General features: G+C 46.9%; 1 pseudogene; it reads left to right on the top strand.

Annotated features, from left to right (window-relative positions):
- The first annotated feature begins 3,668 nt into the window (after window positions 1–3,668).
- On the top strand, window positions 3,669–7,486 carry LOC137661790 (phospholipase DDHD1-like; annotated as a pseudogene).
- Window positions 7,487–20,021: the final 12,535 nt, after the last annotated feature.

Genomic DNA, 20,021 nt, shown 5'->3' with positions numbered 1-20,021 from the left:
GGTTGCCCAGAGAAGCTGTGGCTGCCCCCTCCCTCGCAGTGTTCAAGGCCAGGTTGGATGGGGCTGGGAGCAACCTGGTCTGGTGGAAGGTGTCCCTGCCCGTGGCAGGGGGTTGGAACTGGATGGTCTTTAAGGTCCCTTCCAACTCAAACCATTCTATGATACTGTTATAAGAAGCACACATATTTCCCCTACAAAGATCTGTCCTGGCTCTGTGTGTGCACGTGAGGCAGTGTCACGGTTTAAAGCTGGGCCGGCTATTAACCTGTCAGCAGACGCTCTCTGTTAACCCTCTCCCCCCCCCACCCTAAGGGAAAGGGTAAAGGGAGAGAGACTTACGGGTTCAAAAGTTAAAACAGTTTTAATAAACTATAGTAATGAAAAAGAGTATAATAAGAATAATAGAAATAATCAAATATATACAAATATATACAAAAACCAAGATCAAGAGCTTGGAAATCCTCCTCAGGCAGAGTTGCTTCCCCCAACACGGGCAGAGGGGAAAATGCAGTAGCTCCCCCTGCCATCATACCTGCAGGCTTTTAACTGGAGAATTAGCAAAGCTGGTACCAATCAGTGGGAGACAGGAGGACCCGTCCCTCCTGGGCCCCACCTCCAGGAGGCAGTGGGTTAGTGATAAATAGGAAAGTGAGAATGACGTGTATGGGATGGGATACCTCGTTGGTCAATTTTGGGTCACCTGCCCTGTCTGCTCCTCTCTGCAGGTGCGACCCCCCTTCAGCTCTTCACTCGTAAGCAGTGAGGAATTTAGCAGTGACCTTGGTTTCTCTAAGAATAATTGGCCTAGTTTGGGCCAAACCAGGACATTCCACCCCTTATTCCATACCATTCACGTCATACTCAGATCACCACTACCTTTTCATTTTCAAATATATATATACACATATCACTAGTTTGTGATTCATCTTTATGCAAAAAGTTCAAGTTCATTTAGTTCAGGATTGTGGGTTTCCACCCCGGGGGCAGTCGATTCCAGGTATACTGGATACCTCTCCAGGTAAAAGCAAACTGTGGCCTGCACTTTGGTGCCAAAGGAATAGAGAAAAATGCATTAGCTATGTCTAAGGTGGCATACCACTTGGCTGCCTTTGACTCCAGTTCGTACTGAAGTTCTAGCATGTCTGGCACAGCAGCACTCAGCGGTGGCGTAACTTCATTTAGGCCACGATAGTCCACAGTTAATCTCCATTCTCCATCAGACTTTCGCACTGGCCATATAGGACTATTAAAGGGTGAGCGAGCCACGCCAATCACTCCTTGATTTTCTAATTGTCTAATCAGTTTATGAATGGGGATCAGGGAGTCTCGATTGGTACGATATTGTCGTCGGTGCACCGTGGTAGTAGCAATTGGCACCTGTTGTTCTTCAACCTTCAGCAACCCCACAACAGAAGGATCTTCTGAGAGGCCAGGCAAGGTAAACAGCTGTTTAATGTCCTCAGTCTCTACAGCTGCTATACCAAAGGCCCATCTATACCCTTTTGGGTCCTTAAAATACCCTCTCTTGAGGTAGTCTATGCCAAGGATGCACGGAGCATCTGGGCCAGTCACAATGGGGTGCTTTTTCCATTCATTTTTAGTTAGGCTCACTTCGGCCTCCAATACAGATAACACTTGAGATCCTCCTGTTACTCCTGAAATACTGATAGATTCTGCCCCTTTATGATCCGATGGCATTAGGGTGCACTGTGCACCAGTGTCTACCAAGGCTCCATACCTTTGTGGTTTTGATGTGCCAGGCCATCGAATCCACACAGTCCAATAAACTCGGTTGTCCCTCTCCTCCACCTGGCTGGAGGCAGGGCCCCCCTAATTAAGAAATGGATTCGTGCTGCTCACAGGGACTGGACCTTCATTTCTCCTATTCACACTTCGGAAAAAGGGATTTGAGGCCCATCTACCCTGACTGGGGTCCTGCTTACTGGTAACTGGAGCAGCCATCCTTCTAGAAAAATTCTCTCTGGTATTTCTGTTAGCTTGCAACTCACGTACTCGTGCCTGTAGGGTACTGGTAGGTTGTCCATGCCATCTGCTCATGTCCTCCCCATAACCACGCAGGGCAAACCACAGGATACCTCGTGATGTGTTCCGTTTCCTTTGAGCTGGTCCTGTAGGAGAGCGTTTTCTCCTAACAGCTGCAACGCGCGCCTGTGTAGGTAGAGAGTCAAGTTTATTCTCGATCCTGGACAGTTTGTCTGACAGTTGTTTAAATGAGTCCTTGTTTTCCTTAGTCAGTTTTTCCACAGCCGAGATGCGTGCCTGCAGTGGGGAAGAAATACTATCTTCATACTGTCGCATACAGTTAGCCATTTTACCCACAGTAGAACGTGCCATATCATCTTCCCCCATACTAATATTGACAATGTATGGGTATATGTCGGTGGAGCATTCTTCACAACCTTCCGGAACATGGATCGGTTGCATTCCACTTCATCAGGATCTACAGGATCTACAACTTCCCGTGGGTGTCTATAAATGATCTCTTGCACAGCTAGTTCTCTAAGGTAGTTAATACCTTTTTCTATAGTGGTCCATTTGCTTAGGTGGCTCATAACATCATCTTTATAGGGATACCTGCTCTTTACAGCTGACAAGAGTCGCCTCCAGAGACTGATAGTGTTTGACTTTCTTGCGAGCGCCTTATCAATACCACCATCTCTGGACAGGGATCCCAGCTGTCTGGCTTCTCTGCCATCTAATTGCATGCTATCTGCCCCATTATCCCAGCAGCGGAGCAACCAGGTAATAATAGGCTCACCGTCATAACGGCTGAAGTCTTTCCTTATATTTCTCAGGTCCTTCAGGGATAAGGAGTGGTAGGTTATCTCTACCTCCGAGTCCTCCTCTTGTGATAGTTCTGCTTTAGAAGGACCTTGCTTCTGTGATGGGTCTGCTTTAAAAGGACGATCGAGGAAACCCCCATCTGTGTCGGGCCCTAACTCTGCCTGAGAAGGGCCCTCACCTGGGTCATGTGATGGCTCTGCCTTAGAAGGCTCTGAGTCATCATCCTTCTCTTCACGAGCTGATTTCTTTCGGTATTTCTTCCTGGTTACAGGAGCGATTGGTACAGATTCGGTAGATGCTGGGGTCTGAGTAGATGCAGTGGCTGTCGTGGGAGTGCTGAGACTCGTTAGAGTCTGAGTAGCTGCAGTGGCCATCTTGGGGGGTGTAGCAGCTGCGGTGCAGGCTGCCGAGGTTTCAGTGGATTTAGTGGCTGTAGTGGCAGCATAACACCTACACCCGTCCCTGCACCTATATTTAATCTTATCCCACATCAGAAACACATTCAGGACAACCGAAAATAAAAACATGCCACCTAGACAGCACCATCCTAACTTTGCAAAATCTAGTGGAATCACCTTGGCAGAACAGGAGAAGGTACTATTTCCCAAAGTAAAATTGGAAGTGTAATCATTAACACAATCAGCTAAAGGACGCCCGGAGTGCGCAGATGAAGTCGCCGCTACCGATTCGCAATTAAAGCTGCCCATCATTGTGTCATAGAGATAAGAGATCGGAATAGGAACTGCCCAGTTTATCACGGCATAAATCAGTATCAAACCCCATAGCAAAGCGAAACATTTCGAGCAGCTCCCACTGTTAAACCACATGTAAACATTCATAAGAAGCAAGCAATAATATGCTGCATGTGGCAAGTAAGGTATTATTACACTTAACTCTGTATAAAGCTCTATAAAGAGATGGGATAACACAGCGCTCAAAAATAACATTACCATCTTAGCTATCTGTTTTAATTTCCAACCCCTCGTAAATCTCAAAGGAAGAAATCTGATACTCTCTTGGCTGAGCTCTCTGGATCTCCTCCCACTGGAGCTGGGATTCAACTTATCAGAGTAGCCTGTCGGAGCTTCTCTACAGCCCCACGCTGGGCGCCAATAAATCTGTCACGGTTTAAAGCTGGGCCGGCTATTAAACCTGAGGCAGACACTCTCTGTTAACCCTCCCCCCCCACCCAAAGGGAAAGGGAAAGGGAAAAGGGAGAGAGACTTATGGGTTGGAAAGTTAAAACAGTTTTAATAAACTATAATAATGAAAAAAAAAGTATAATAATAATATTGGAATAACCAAATATATACAAATATATACAAAACCAAGTTCGAGCTCCCCCGATGTCGGCCACGTCACCACCGGCACTGCAGGGCAGGCTCCGGGAAGGCCCAGGCTGGGCCCAGCGATGGTCGAGAGCTGAATTCAGGGATGCACAGATCGGGATCGGGGGCAGCAGGAAAACACACGGAGTCCTCCTTGGACACCGGCCAAAAGCTCAAGCCGCAGAAGCAGCCCGAAGCAGCAGCACCCAAAACCAGCAGGCAGAAGAGGCAGAAGAAGGCAAGGGGCGCAGGGGCGAGACCCTCGTGATCCCCCAGCTTTATACTGAGAATGACGTGTATGGGATGGAATACCTTCGTTGGTCAGTTTTGGGTCACCTGCCCTGTCCGCTCCTCCCTGCAGGTGCGACCCCCCTTCGGCTCTTCACTTGTAAGCAGTGAGGAATTCAGCAGTGGCCTTGGTTTCTCTAAGAACAAGTACAGCAAGAGCCTTTCTGCACAACATCCCTACCGGTGCCTCAGCGATAACTACAAACTTTGAGCGTTATCAGTCCTGGAAGCAGACACTGTCTGCAAAACATGCAGTTAGTTTCAGAAAGTGCAGTTACTTAGAAGAGACTTAGCTGAAAGTAAAAATCACTGAAAGGAAAATTGGCCTGCTTTAGGCCAAACCAGGACAAGTGGGTGTGTGTAGCAAAACAAGTCATGGAGTTAGGGTAAGATTAAGGAGCTGTGGTAAGCTTTGGGGAGTTTCAGGAGAAATCGGACTTCAGTCTTGTGAAGTTCATCATATTTCCTCAGTGTCTTCCAAATTCTTCTCGCTCCAGCCTTTCCACTGTTGGTAGACCTCTTTCAGTTCAAATATCCAACTTGTTTTTCAGTTTTCCAACTATGTAGCACCACAACATGTAACTCTCTTCTCACAGCAAAGGGAAATGGGAAACTTAACCTTCATGTTACAGTACGTATGTTATAGTGGTCTTCCCCATTTTGACCAACTAATACTATATGAGTCCCTCAGTTGAAACTGAGAAATCAGTTGAAAGAGAGAAATCAAATCCAGCCATGTTAGAAAGCATTATTTCCATCCTTATTAACGTGGATGAAATCTCTCCTTAGGTTGAGAATTTCTGCTCTATGGGATCTCCATTAGCAGTGTTTTTGGCATTGCGTGGCATCCGTCCAGGAAACAGCGGTAGTCAAGATCATATTCTGCCCAGAACAATTTGTAACCGCTTACTAAATATTTTTCATCCAACAGATCCAGTGGTGAGTTTTCATTGTAGTTGCAAGCTTTTACCTTGGCTATTTTTAAGCATCAGCTGTGTGATAATGTGTGATCTTCAAAGCGTGTGAATCAACGCAAGTGTGTTCCAGCACGGGACTGTTTGTTAATGATTATTGTACAATGTCTCGGGTTTTATAACTGTAGAATAACAGTTTTTACAAATAACTGCCTTAAAAATAATATACATTTCTTCTTTTTTCATATTAATAAGATTCGAGATCACTCTGCTTTGTTTTTCGCAAAGATGTAAGAAATACTCCTTCTCAGTCAAGTTCCAACTTGGGTTTAACTTTCTGACTTCCATTAAACATCATCTGTCCAAAGATACTACTGCTGGTAAAAAAGGCTCCACAAGCAGTTTACAAGATACTATAGAAAAACAAAACCTATTCTTTTTTTTCCCCAAGGGGTCTGGAGTAACAGATTGTTGGAGGCTGGGATAGTACTTGGGAGGGCAGTGTTGGTTAGATTCATCCTGCCCTTATACTCGTCCATAGGCAGCCAGTGTTTGCTGGTATCAAAGGGCCTTTGATCCGTATCACCTTGGCAACTTCTTTGATGCAAGCTTGGTTTGGGATTTCATGCTTACTGTAGAATAGTAATTTGGCAATGCTTGTGTGTTCAAACTCTACGTGAATCTGAGTATCTTCAGACTTCAATCCAAACATGCTGGTTCTGCTCATCTCAAGACCGTGTTCAGCTCCAGCTACTCCAAAACCAGAATTTTCCCGGGACATCGAGGACAATTGGTCAGGCTGCAATCTGTGGTCCCACTCTGCAAATTAAGTTAAAGAAGCACAGAATGCTTTTCTACATTTAAGTAAACAAAGAAAAATAAAGAACCGATAGAAAATGATTTTTTTTTAATAAGCACACCAGTTCATGGTTTGCACAGGGATCAATGAAGAGCCATTAAACTGTTTACGTAGCCAGTTCCTCCCTCTCTGTTGCGTTGTGCAGAATCAGTTTAACTGTGTGTAGTGGAAACGCTGCAGAGAAATGTGCAAATGTGAGTGCACAAGCACTGGGGCAGCTAATCTGTCTTCCAGGCTATGAAAATAGGCTGGAGGTTAGAGGAGGCTCAGAGGTGACCTTATTGCAGTCTACAACTACCTGAAGGGAGGTTGTAGTGGAGTGGGAGTCGGCCTCTTCTCCCAGGCAACTAGAGATAGGACAGGAAGACATAGCCTCAAGCTTCGCCAGGGGAGGTTCAGGTTGGACATTAGGAAGACTTTCTTTTCTGAAAGTGTCATTAGCCATTGGAAGGGGCTGCCCAGGGAGGTGGTGGAGTCACCATCTCTGGAGGGGTTTAAGAAAAGCCTGGACATGGCACTTAGTGCCATGGTCTAGTTGACATGGTTGATGTCAACTAGATGGTTCCAACCTGGTTGATTCTGTGATTCTGTAAAATAAAAGTGAAGCAGAACGTAACTCCACCATTCTGTCACTTTCTCGTCTTCACTCGTTACAGATATTTCGTATCTGATGGTGGAGAGGACTCTGTGTGGCAAGGGAATGTGGTTTTTCAGTCTTGACACTCAGGATTTTCTTTTCCCAATTCCTCTTGCAGGCCTATAGATTAGAACCTTTAATTCTGAAACACTACAGCAACATTTCGCCTGTCCAGATCCACTGGTACAACACTGCAAACGGTCTACCTTACGAGCACATGAAGCCAAGTTTTCTCAACCCAACAAAAGAAACTACCTCAGTTACTGACAGCGAAAGCGTTTCGACTGGTCTGAGCCCAGCTACTTCACCGGTCATGGTTTGACGCCACTGCGGGGAGTCTATAACAAACATAGGCAAAGCGAGTATATTGGGTAATTGTTCTTTATGGCCTTTTTTTTATATAGGACCTTCTTGGGTTTTTTTTTCCCTCCATGCTGAATGCAGGAGCTGTGAGTATTGGGAAGGGCCTCGGCGGGATGCTTTTTTCAAGATTTGGTTGGTCTAGTCCAGCCACCCCACAGACACTCGAGACGGGAAAGGATGGAGCTGAGGGGGACGACAAGAAGGCCACCACCGTTGGGACGACAAGAAGGCCACCACCGTTGGGCGGCCTTCCCCGCACAGCAGCTCGGGCTTTCTCGAACCCATAGGTTAGTGACGAGTCCACCTTCAAACCCCGTGGAAACAAGACCTTTAGTGGGCTGCGTCTGTCTGTTGGGGGAGGCTGGAAATGCCATGACAACATGTGCCACTGTTTGATTTTGTTGGTTTGCTCTAAGGTGATAAATATTATCATAGAATCACAGGATGGTTTGGGTTGGAAGGGACCTTAAAGACCATCTAGTTCCAACCCCCTGCCACGGGCAGGGACACCTTGCACCAGACCAGGTTGCTCAAATCCATTCCTGCTTTTTGAATCTCTTAAGGCTGTCCATGGACTGACTCCTTGTTCTCCCTTTTATCCTTTTTTCTTTCAAAGGAGGTTTATCTGTGTATGTGTTTGTACATACATGCACGTATGAATTTTGGCTAATGAAATCTGCATATTAGTCGTTCCCAGACTCCCACTAGGAAAAGCAATATGATTGCTGCAGAAGAGAATCCCACAGACCATTTATCATAAAATGGATTTACAGAATCACAGAATCAGTCAGGTTGGAAGAGACCGCTGGGATCATCGAGTCCAACCATTGCCCTGACACCACCATGGCAACTAGACCATGGCACTAAGGGCCATGTCCAGTCTTTTCTTACCTCCAGAGATGGTGACTCCACCACCTCCCTGGGCAGCCCCTTCCAATGTCTAATGACCCTTTCTGAGAAGATTTATTTAAATTTCCCCATACATTTGGAATTCTGAAGCAACCTGGATTTAAAGGCATGTATGACTGGAAACAGAAGCTGCCTTTGTCCTGATCTGAACCGCCCAGAGCAGAAAGTGCAATGTTAGCAGCTGGTTTTCTGGAAAAATATAGGTCCTTCCTTTACAGAAAATCATACTTGATTTTATTTCCAAACTTCTCATCGGCACTGTTGCAAGGCAGGGGTTTTTGCAATCTAAGGAGTCACAAGTACGTGGTAGCTTGTGATAGCGTTCACATGATACATCGCTGTCTGTTCATCGCTGCTAATTTCAACAGATAACCTGTCTGAGTCAGTATTTGAGGCCAGAGACTTTGTTTTAAACTCGAGGAAAAACAGAGTGGCAAGACAGCGAGTATTGTGAAGCTGCTGGTGAGGTCCTTTCGGGGGGGTTTGGCACATCAGGGGCCTTCTGCATGGCCCCTGCAAGCCCGTCCCCGCTCCGTAGAAGAACGCGGAGCGGAGGCCAGTGAGGCTGCGAGCTGAGCGATGCAATCTGCCAAAGGATTCGCTTCGGAGCGGGTGGCCGCTCGGCTTGTGCTGGGGTTTGGCTGCCTCCCAAGCTCCCGTAACGGCCCCTCGTCGGAGGGAGACGGAGTCGTTCGGGGCGAACTCCCTGCAGCGAATATGTGCGTCTTGGTGGAAACGACTGCGGTTGTGGTGTCCGAGGGCTCCGGCTCCCTCTCCTTGCTGGTTTGCAAAGCGGTGCGATGCTCCTTGAAAAGGACAATGACACGTCATTGGAAGGCACGTCGTTCACCGAGCTGCCGCCGCACCGTGACTGCGATGCTCCCCATAACGCGCTTGTTGAGCCAAGAATTAAAATTCCTTGAAACTGGCTTTGATAAACGGCCGCATTTTTTACTCAATATGGGGTTTTGGCTTTTGTAGCTAAGCAGGCTTTTAGTTTTGTCCTTTTTGTTCTATTGCTCCTTGTAGAGATTTTTCTAATCGCTAAAATGCCTTAACAATAGGTTAGCCATTGGCCCAGCTAAACATGCAGCGAGAATCGCTCTGAATGTGGTATTAATCAAACCCACCGCTGAAATGAAAGGATGACTGCTGAAATATATTTGGAATAATCTGGAAATGAAAAAGGGCTAGTGCTGTGTAGGGATGGCTGGTTTTCAGACAGGGCTCATAATGCTGGGTAGAGTCTCCTTGTATAGCCATGAAAGATGCGAAAAGTCCATTTATTTCGGAAAGTTCTGAGCATCCACCTTCTGAAAGTCAGTGTTTCCTAATGGGGCCTCAACATTTTGCTGGATACTTCTGTGTAGTTATCATAAGGAGCATAAATAGATCACAGAATCAGAAAATCACAGAATTAATCAGGTTGGAAGAGACCTCTGGGATCGAGTCCAACCATTGCCCTGACACCACCACGTCAACTAGACCATGGCACTAAGTGCCACGTCCAGTCTTTTCTTAAACCCCTCCAGAGATGGTGACTCCACCACCTCTCTGGGCAGCCCCTTCCAATGTCTAATCACCCTTGCTGAGAAGAAATGCTTTCTAATGTCCAACCTGAACCTCCCCTGGCGAAGCTTGAGGCTGTGTCCTCTTGTCCTATCGCTAGTTGCCTGGGAGAAGAGGCCGACTCCCACTCCACTACAACCTCCCTTCAGGTAGTTCTAGACTGCAATAAGGTCACCTCTGAGCCTCCTCTTCTCCAGGCTAAACAACCCCAGCTCCCTCAGCCGTTCCTTGGAGGTCACACCCTCCAGACCCTTCACCAGCTTGGCCACCCTCCTCTGCACTCGCTCCAACACTTCATCATCTTTCTTGAAGTGTAAGATGGGAGCTGCCAATATATGAACAATCCCCCAACAAACAGGTAGCTGAGGGCTATCTTGCTTTTCCTGCAAGGCAAACGTACACAAACGCATTAAAACTGCCTTGGGCGTGTTTACACATGCTGCCATCCCACCTGACACAAATGAAATGACAAATGTGCACACATTTTGCAAGAGGTATGAAGAATCTCGGCTCTATGGACTCCCATTGCTCTGAATGGGCAGATGCATGAAAATGTCACAAAAAACCTTCCCATTTCTAAGCTGCTGATACAGACCCATTTTAGACAGCCATTTCTGCTCTAAAGAAATGACATTGACTGTACTTTTTGCTGTTTCTCTGCTCCTCTCACTCTTAAAACTCTATTTTGATTCCTATGGATCACTACTGAATACTTACAAAGCATTAGTACTCTTTACGCAGGGTCTCTCGTACTGGAGAGCAGCTCTGCAGAGAAGGACCTGGGTGTTCTGGTGGACAACAAGTTCCCCATGAGCCAGCAATGTGCCCTTGTGGCCAGGAAGGCCAATGGTATCTGGGGGTGCATTAGGAAGAGTGTGGCCAACAGGTCAAGGGAGGTTATCCTACCCCTCTACACGGCCCTGGTGAGGCCACATCTGGAGTAACTGTGTGCAGTTCTGGGCCCCCCAGTTCAAGAAAGACAAGGAATTACTGGATAGAGTCCAACGAAGGGCTACAAAGATGGTCAGAGGACTGGAGCATCTCTCTTATGAGGAGATGCTGAGAGAGCTGGGTCTGTTCAGCCTGGAGAAGAGAAGACTGAGGGGGGATCTTATCAACACTTACAAATACCTCAGGGGTGGGTGTCAAGAAGAGGGGGCCAGACTCTTCTCAGTGGTGCCCAGTGACAGAACAAGGGGTAACGGGCACAAACTGAAACATGGGAAGTTCCATCTGAATATGAGGAGGAACTTCTTTCCTCTGAGGGTGCCAGAGCACTGGCACAGGCTGCCCAGGGAGGGTGGGGAGTCTCCTTCTCTGGAGATATTCAAAACCCACCTGGACGCGACCCTGTGCAATGTGCTCTGGGTGACCCTGCTGTGGCAGGGGGTTGGACTGGATGATCTCCAGAGGTCCCTTCCAACCCTTAACCATTCTGTGATTCTGTGAAACCTCTTACATTCCTAAGTCCAGTCCGTTTCAGCCTCTATACCCTGCTCTAGTAAAACTTATACATAATCACACTTACTTCATCTCTGTAACGAGGACTTGCGTAATACATGATATCCATCGTGGTGCCGTTCAGCACATCCCTTAAAGCTCGTCGTACTCTATCTGAAGTAATTGAGTCCACAGTGTCTGGAAAAAAAAGAGACTCGAGTTACATGCAGGAGAATAATAAAATCCAAACAAGGCACGTGCAGAGAACACGGCATGAAACTTCTGGGGACAACTTTGCAGACTGCAGCTACTGGAACAGCAAAAGGACCAGTAAGTAAGTAATAATGTACCTCCATCGAGGGTAAGTTTTGATCTCCATTCCACTGGGAGAAATTCAACATGCATTGCAAGATTGGAAAAATACTTTTCCTCTATTTTTCTTATAGCATCTCGCATCCTGTAAAAAAAAAAAAAAGAAAAAAAGAACATGCTGCTGTAAGGACTACTGTTAGTGCTCTTGTCAAATAAAGCCAACGCATCCAGGAAAAACACATTTTTACATTTCTACTGTTCAAATACAGCAATGCTTGCTAACACAGGTAATAACCTCACCTCATGCTTTTGTTACAAACTACTTAAATTCTCATAGAATGAAAAATTACATTACATGCTCCAAAGAGTTTAACCAACTTTAAATGTATTATACTATGGGCTTAAAATAAACCACCTAAATTCAACTGAAAGATACCTGGTAACTCTGGTGGGTTTGGGGTAGAATGTGACTGAAAATTAAGATTTTACTGCTGCCTTGAAATCTAGAATCCACTGAAATCAACCAGTAGAATCACAGAATCAGAATCACACAATCAATCAGGTTGGAAGAGACCTCTGGGATCATCGAGTCCAACCATTGCCCTGACACCACCATGGCAACTAGACCATGGCACTAAGTGCCATGTCCAGGCTTTTCTTAAACACCTCCAGAGATGGTGACTCCACCACCTCCCTGGGCAGCCCCTTCCAATGGCTAATGACGCTTTCTGAAAAGAAATTCTTCCTAATGTCCAACCTGAACCTCCCCTGGCGAAGCTTGAGGCTATGTCTTCCTGTCCTATCTCTAGTTGCCTGGGAGAAGAGGCCGACTCCCACTCCACTACAACCTCTCTTCAGGTAGTTGTAGACTGCACTAAGGTCACCTCTGAGCCTCCTCTTCTCCAGGCTAAACAACCCCAGCTCCCTCAGCTGTTCCTCGTAGGTCAGACCCTCCAGACCCTTCACCAGCTTGGTCGCCCTCCTCTGGACTCGCTCCAACACCTCAACATCTCTCTTGAAGTGCGGGACCCAGAGGGGTAGTCTTGGAGACTTTAAATTTGGCTATCCACTCCTATTATATCAGGCCTAAAATTGTATTTTGGGTACATGAACTACTGCACAGCTCAAGACTTTTTTGCTAGCGCAAACACTGGTAAGTGTAAGGACAGGAATCACTCGACCTCTGCACCAGCGTGCCTCCTACCCACCCAGCAGCCACGGCCACTGCTGCCTCTACAGCAATAATGATGTGCAGATCCTGGTTTTGCCAATGCAAATGCACAGAGTGCAGTCTGCAGGACAAGATCTGTTCCTCTTCCCTAGTTCCCTCGTGGCTGGGTTTGTAGAGGTTACAGAAACAGAACGGTTTTAAACTGAAAGAGGGGAGATTTAGATGAGATATGAGGAAGAAATGATTTGCTGTGAGGGTGGTGAGACACTGGCCCAGGTTGCCCAGAGAAGCTGTGGCTGCCCCCTCCCTCGCAGTGTTCAAGGCCAGGTTGGATGGGGCTTGGAGCAACCTGGTCTGGTGGAAGGTGTCCCTGCCTGTGGCAGGGGGTTGGAACTGGATGATCTTTTAAGGTCCCTTCCAACACAAACCATTCTATGAGTCTATGATCATGAGATTAAAGATTCCTACATTTTACTGTCAGCGACACGACCGTGCATGCTGGGTGAACAACAGGTGTTATAATAAAATAGCCACAAACTAAAATTTCATTATTTCATGTTTGCTAGGTAACTTAACAGACATTAAAACCTTTTTTTTTTTTAATAGCTTAATGTTCTGTAGCTTTCTAGCTATTCCCTAACACAGTACTTCAGAACAGAGCAGGTTACTGACATTTGAATAAATGAGCCACTCAATCACAGCCCGGGTGACCTTCCTTTGTTTAACCACAAACACACACAATCTGTTCTGCTCTTTCAAAAGTAACAACATAACCCAACGAGGAGTTCAAGGGTGAAATCCTGGCCTCAGAAGATTTAACAGAGCCACACGAATTTACAGAGCCAGACTCATTTTTTTTATTCGGTGTCTGAGATGAAAAGAGATTTCATTCACGGAGCAGTAAAGGGTATTATTTTGCTGGTCCATCAAATAATTCTAAATTGCTTTATTGAAGCAATTTCAAAATTACAGGTGGAAGTTACTTTTGAGTTTCACAGAGACTAAGCACATTAAGAGCAATCTGATTGGCACAGATGGGATTTTCTTTCCAGGCTCTGACCCACAGAGCAGCTACACACACGAGCCTCCACGCAGTGTTAGATGCAGCAAGGGAGGAACACACTCTTTGCTCCACTGTGGATGTGATATCGCCTCTGTTTTACCAAGACCCCATGAAGTAATTCAAGCAACAGCTTGTAACTGTTTTTCCCTGCACCATTTTAATCGGTTTACGCTATGAACTGAGCAATCCAAAACAATAACGAAAGGCTGATCTTTGGGGCTGGTTCAAATGTCAAACACAGAAGGAACCCCTCAAAAAGAAATTCATGTCCTCAAAGTCATCCCTTATCTCAATTGCTGTATAGCCCTATAGTGTGTATTGTGTTTTTCAAGAAGGATTTTTCTGGTTTAAGATAGTAGTTTAATTAACATCTCTACAATGGCTCTTTACGTGGACCTGAACCCAACGGTCCAAGTCAAAATCCTAATGCTCACCTTACTAGACGTGTCAATGATGAGCAGGAAACACTCATTACAAAACCTTGGACTGCTGAAACATGAAGCGGGGCTGCAGCTGCGGCTGTAAGTTGAGAGCTTCATTTTTATTGAATTCTTATCTATTAAAACGGTTCACCAAATTTCAATACGAGTCCTCTGAAGTGAAGCGCTTCCACCACCAGCGTTTGCTGCTGGGGTCAGTGAGCTGCAGGACCTGGTCCCTTATCAGCTCTTCTCTCACCCAGAGAAACTTGCATTTTTTGAAACTGCATTAGGTGAAAGCGAAACCGACCCACAAAAGAACGACTGTGCCACATGACAAACATGTGAGCACCTCCTAAAATGTAAGCAAGTGCTCAAAGCCCACTGAAAGTCACACGGCTTTTGCACAATCCCACCCCGAGCTCAGCGTGTGCTCTCCTGGCAGGCACTCCTCAATCGGGCTTTCTCAGCCAGCTCTCGCCAGCACCGAGCAGCAATGATCACGTATGCACAGTCTGAGCAAGTAGGTTCCTACACAGGAATATCTTTTTTAAAAAAAAAAAGAGCAAGCTTTTTCCTGTGCATACCTCAGACCTACCACTAATGAACAAGATGAAGATCTCCACAGGCACGCTAAGCTTTGCTCTCAACTCCTCCTCTCTTCTCCTCTGCAGGGATTTTTCTTCTGTGCTCTCCTCCTAACACCACTTCCTTCTGTCTAGCCCAGCCCAGCTCCAGATCTCCCTATACTTTTATCCCCAGATTTCACTTTTTCCTTCAATTTTTTTCACCCTATAGGGTTTTTTTTCCCCCTTGAAAACCAGCACAATTTTAGTTTCCTTCATCTTAAGTATCACTGCCTAGGACCTCACTTTCACCTCATACTCCCTTCATCCCAGCACTCACTAACCATGCTATTTGTAATCTCTGGAGCTTCTTCTCTCCAGTTCCACACCAGGCACACTCTAGTGTAGCTTCAGCTACTTGCAACCCACTCAAACAGATCATACCACACTAGTGACCTTTCCTCTGGCCAACACTTCATCTTCACTTTTTTCCACCTTACAGATACCACTGAGAGAATTCCTCATGCTTCTTATTTTAATGTCTTGCTCTTTTGCAAATTTTTCTTCCACCTAGTCCTTCTGCTTCCTAACTTACACAGTGTCAGCTCTTCCAGTTTCTTGTCGTGCTCCTCTCAGGACAAAAAGAAGCTCTATCCAAGGTCTCTCTTTGCCTTCAGTAGCGGTTTTTCCCTAGACAGCATCTCCCTCACACACATACATGCAAAAATTCACCTGTCATCTATCTTTAATCTAGCCCTGTCACCTCCAAATTAAATCCCATCCTATTTCTTTGATATTGCCACATTCAAATCAGTATTCAAGCCTGAATTAAGTCAGAACAGAACTCCTGGTTAGACATTAGGAAAAATTTCTTCACAGAAAGGGTTATTAGGCATTGGAACGGGCTGCCCAGGGAGGTGGTGGAGTCACCACCTCTGGAGGGGTTTAAGAAAAGACTGGACATGGCACTTAGTGCCATGGTCTAGTTGGCACAGTGGTGTTAGGTCATAGGTTGGACTCGATGATCCCAGAGGTCTCTTCCAACCTCACTGATTCTGTGATCCTTCTCATCCCACAAACATTTTCTGCTTTCTCAGCTAAAGTAGATAACACCCTTCTGCCTGTCACCCATAACTTGTAACCCAACTATTTTCCCTGCATCTCTGCCTTCTTCCTTGTTGACCACATCCAGCAGGAAAAGTGCTGCACCACATCGAAGGGCAAGCACAACTCGCTTTCTAAGCCGAGTCCATCCTTAGCTACTCTGCTGCAGCTGACACCATCCATCGGAGAGCAATTCTGTGATTCTGGTATCATTTACAGCAACAAGACAACAGATTCCTTATGCTTAAATAATGCTTGTAAATCACAACAATAAAAGCTGAGCACTTGCCCTCAAAGGCACACCCAAGCCAAGTGCTGACATCTCCCACCTGTTCTAGTAAAAGCATCCTAAATAATGTCACAGATTATCTCCACGGAAAGAGGGAAAGGTACCAGAGACCATAAACATAAAGAGAACATACATACAAACTAATTAATTTGTGATTTAATACATGGAGCGCTGCAAATCTAAAAATTGTTTCATCTATGTGTGCTAGGCCTTCTGGTCAGGAATGAGCTGGCCAAAACTAAGCTACAAGATACTTTTAGAAGGAAAGTATGGTAAGAACAGAAGCAGAAAAGTAAAACCCAGGAAAGATTGAGTAGCAGAAGTAATGCTTTACCTTGCCATGTAAATTATCTGTATTTTATTTGCAAAACAACAGCATACCTGGAGAGAAAAGCAAGAAAACACTACTCAGGAATTCAGCCTTCGATCAAAAGGTCCTTTACGTAAAGGAAATGGTATCAACCAAGTTCAAACACTGTCCAACACACCAAAAGCAATGTTCTAAGTATGCTGTAAAGCAACTAAAAATGTGTTCTGCTGCTAAAAAGACTAGAACAACTGCAAGCCACAAACATACTGATCAACTCTTGGTTCCAAGCTCTTAATTTTCATCTTGCCTTATGAATAGTTTTAATACTACTTCTGTTTCAGAATACAAGGCAAACTAAACATGCAGCCTCAGGATACCAAACATTGATTAAAGCCACCAGGCAAGAGGTCTAGTGGGACCTGTGCCTCAAGATGGGTTTAGGGTCCCCAGTCTGTAGAGTGTCAACAAACAAATGTATACTGCCAGCTCTAGAGAAGAAACAAGCACTCAGTGCTCCCACACAAAGCAGACAGCAGAGAAGCACTTCACAGCCCTGAAATGTTCATTTTTAGTCTTGTCAGTGCAGCCCAAAGAACCACCAGTGGCTGAGGTACAAAAGGCTTCATATCTTACTGCTACATCAAAAGAAGTACATGATTAAAAAAAAAAAATCTGCTCAGAAAGTAGCCTTTTGTAAACATCTGGTGCCAAGCATCAACTATTATACTCCAGGATTTTTCAGTAATCTTGACCAACCCTACGTTCAGAGAGCAGATAATGCTGTCCTGGCATTCACATCTCATTTTGCAAAAGCTCAAGCTGCAGAGGCTCTTCACAAGGTGCTGACTGCCTCTTCTTCCAATTTACAAAGCAGCTCACACAGAGCTTAAAAAAAGAAAATATAGGGTCTTGGATATTTCTTTCAGTCCAAGCTTAAAGGCAGCTGAAACTGTTTTTAAAAGCTGCCCAAACTCCAGCCTGAGCACACTAATTTTAAAATTAAGGCCCAGTGGTCCACTCTGGGTTCACAGGTATGTCCAGGCTAAGGTCAGAGAAGTTACTCTTACTCAGAGATGGTACTAGCAAATAAGTTTTTTTTAAATATAACAAGAGGTATTTTACTTAATAGACTTCTGCAACTATTAGGTACAAAAACATACATGTTAAAAAAAACAAAACAAAAAACCCCCTTACCAAACCTGTGTACAGAAGTATTTTATCCTTCCCTAAAAGACAATGCTCCACAGGCTCCCTAAATGGCTGTAGAAACACAAATTTTTGTTGTTCCTTCTCTCCACATACCATCAGATTTTACTAAAGTCCTACTTCAATTTTTAAAAGTACTGTCGCAAGGCAGACATCGGCTGAAGTGATGAGTGTCCCCAAGACACAGTCAGGACTGAAACTGGAGAAAATGCTGGGATGAAGATGATTACCTGGAGAGTGAAAGTGGACTGATTTATAAGAAAGCACGGCAAGAACTAAATACAGGCAACTTGACAACGTAACCACCAAAAAGCAAGGGAAAAGCAAATACCAGACAGGGCAACAGCTGCATGGGACAAACTCACAAGCCAAGGAACAGGAGAGAGTCGCCCAAATGTCCACAGGCCGTGGATTTAACAGACTCACCCAGGTCTTTGAAAATGAGACTGAGTAAATCTAGAGAAAACTGGTTGTAAAACAGTCCTCTTCAACTGGGAGGGCAGAAGAGTGCTGGATAACCTAAGAAGGTTCAAACAGAAGACCCACATATAAAATATCACTCAGTGTTATGTCCACAGAAGACAAGCAGCAGCCCCACTCCAAGTTACTCACTCATCTGGAAGCCTACACTAATAATTTTAGTTTTCTTGTGCCATTTTTGATAGTTCTACAATACTAATTAAATAAGTCCCAGAGGTCACAAGGTAGGGATAAAATTCTCAGTAATTAATCTGCTCAAATTGTAACTCAGTCTGATATTGCTGATGTTACAAACGAATCCTGCGATGAGCTTAAGATGCCTGAAGATGTGGAGTGAAAAAAAATTTCAGCACTTGCCAAGCTATAATCAACATTTCCCTGTCATTAAGATGCCACAAGAGCCCAAGAACTGTCAGCACGTTCACTACTGTAGCTGTGAGATAGCAGCCCTCCCCGAAGTACGGCACATACATGAAGCAGAAGAACAAAACAGGCAAGAACAAAGATAAAAGCTTTTGACCTTTGCTCTGAACTGAAAACGTGAATCAGCAAAACCAGACAGCAGTTTCTGTACTCTTAACGTGCACCTCAGTGTATTTTAAGTCAGTTGTCCTCATACTTCATTCTCGTGGGATCAGAGAGCGAGATTCTCCTCCCTCTCTCCCCAGTGCAGGACCTCTGTGCGCACAGGGGGTGCCCAGCACCCTTGTTGGGGAGCGTGGGAGGCGAGGGGCAGCCCAGCCACCACCCCACGGTCTCGGTGCGAGGACACCAGGACCCCCCGGTCCCCGCGGGAGGGGAAGGGACCCCCCCCGGTCCCCGCGGGAGAGACGGCGGCACTCACGGTTCCAGTAGACAGGGTAGCTCTCCGCGCTGGCCACGTCTACCTCGTAGAGCCCGCTCCGCACGCACACCGGCTCCGCCGCCGCCGCCTCGCCCTCCCGCGGCTCGCCCGGGCCGCCGGCTCCCAGGGCGCGGTAGGCCAGCTCGAGCCGTAGCGAGTCGTAACCGAAGAAGGGCTTCCAGGTTCTCCGGTCCTCCCGGTAGAACCAGCGCACCTCCTCGGCGCCCAGCTCCCGCACCACCTCAGAGCGGGGCCGGCCGCCGCCGGGCCGCCTCCTCTCGGGCAGCGCGGCGGCCGCCAGCGAGATGCCGCTGCCGCCCCTCTCGCTGCTCGCCAGCCCCGCTCCCTCGCCCTCGCTGCCCTCGCCGCCCGTGCCCGTGGAGTAGCGCAGCGAGGCGCCGGACTCGGCCGAGCCGAAATCGAAGCCGCCGCCGGCCTCGTCGCTCAGGCTGGGCTCCCGCGGCGGGGCGGCCACCGCCTCCGGCTCCCCCTCGGAGGAGGAGGTGGAGAGCGCGGCGCGGAGCAGCGGCGCGGAGCGCTGCTGGGGGCGGCGGGGCGGGCGGGTGAATGGATGCTGCACGCCGCGGCTCGCCGCCTCCCCCTCCTCCTGCTCCGCCGCCGCTCCCTCCTCGTCGCTTGCTCCACCGGGCACGTGGTAATCCATGCCGCAGCGCCCAGCCCGGCGGTTGCCAGGCGGTTGCCACCTCACGCCGCCCCGCTCACGCCCGGCCCGCGGCTGCTGCAGCCGCTGCCAGCTCCGTCCGGGAAAGCTGGAGAGGGGCTTTTGACAAGGCATGGAGTGAAAGGACGAGGGGGAACAGTTTTAAACTGAAAGAGGGGAGATTTAGATGAGATATGAGGAAGAAATTCTTTGCTGTGAGGGTGGTGAGACCCTGGCCCAGGTTGCCCAGAGAAGCTGTGGCTGCCCCCTCCCTGGCAGTGTTCAAGGCCAGGCTGGATGGGGCTTGGAGCAACCTGGTCTGGTGGAAGGTGTCCCTGCCCGTGGCAGGGGTTTGGAACTGGATGGTCTTTAAGGTCCCTTCCAACTCAAACCATTCTATGATACTGTTATAAGAAGCACGGATATTTCCCCTACTAAGATCTGTCCTGGCTCTGTGTGTGCACGTGAGGCAGTGTCACGGTTT

Source organism: Nyctibius grandis, chromosome 4 (genome assembly GCF_013368605.1).
Source record: "Nyctibius grandis isolate bNycGra1 chromosome 4, bNycGra1.pri, whole genome shotgun sequence".
Classification (NCBI taxonomy): domain Eukaryota; kingdom Metazoa; phylum Chordata; class Aves; order Nyctibiiformes; family Nyctibiidae; genus Nyctibius; species Nyctibius grandis.
The sequence above is the reverse complement of the archived record's forward strand: the minus strand, read 5'-3'. Positions and strand labels throughout refer to the sequence as shown.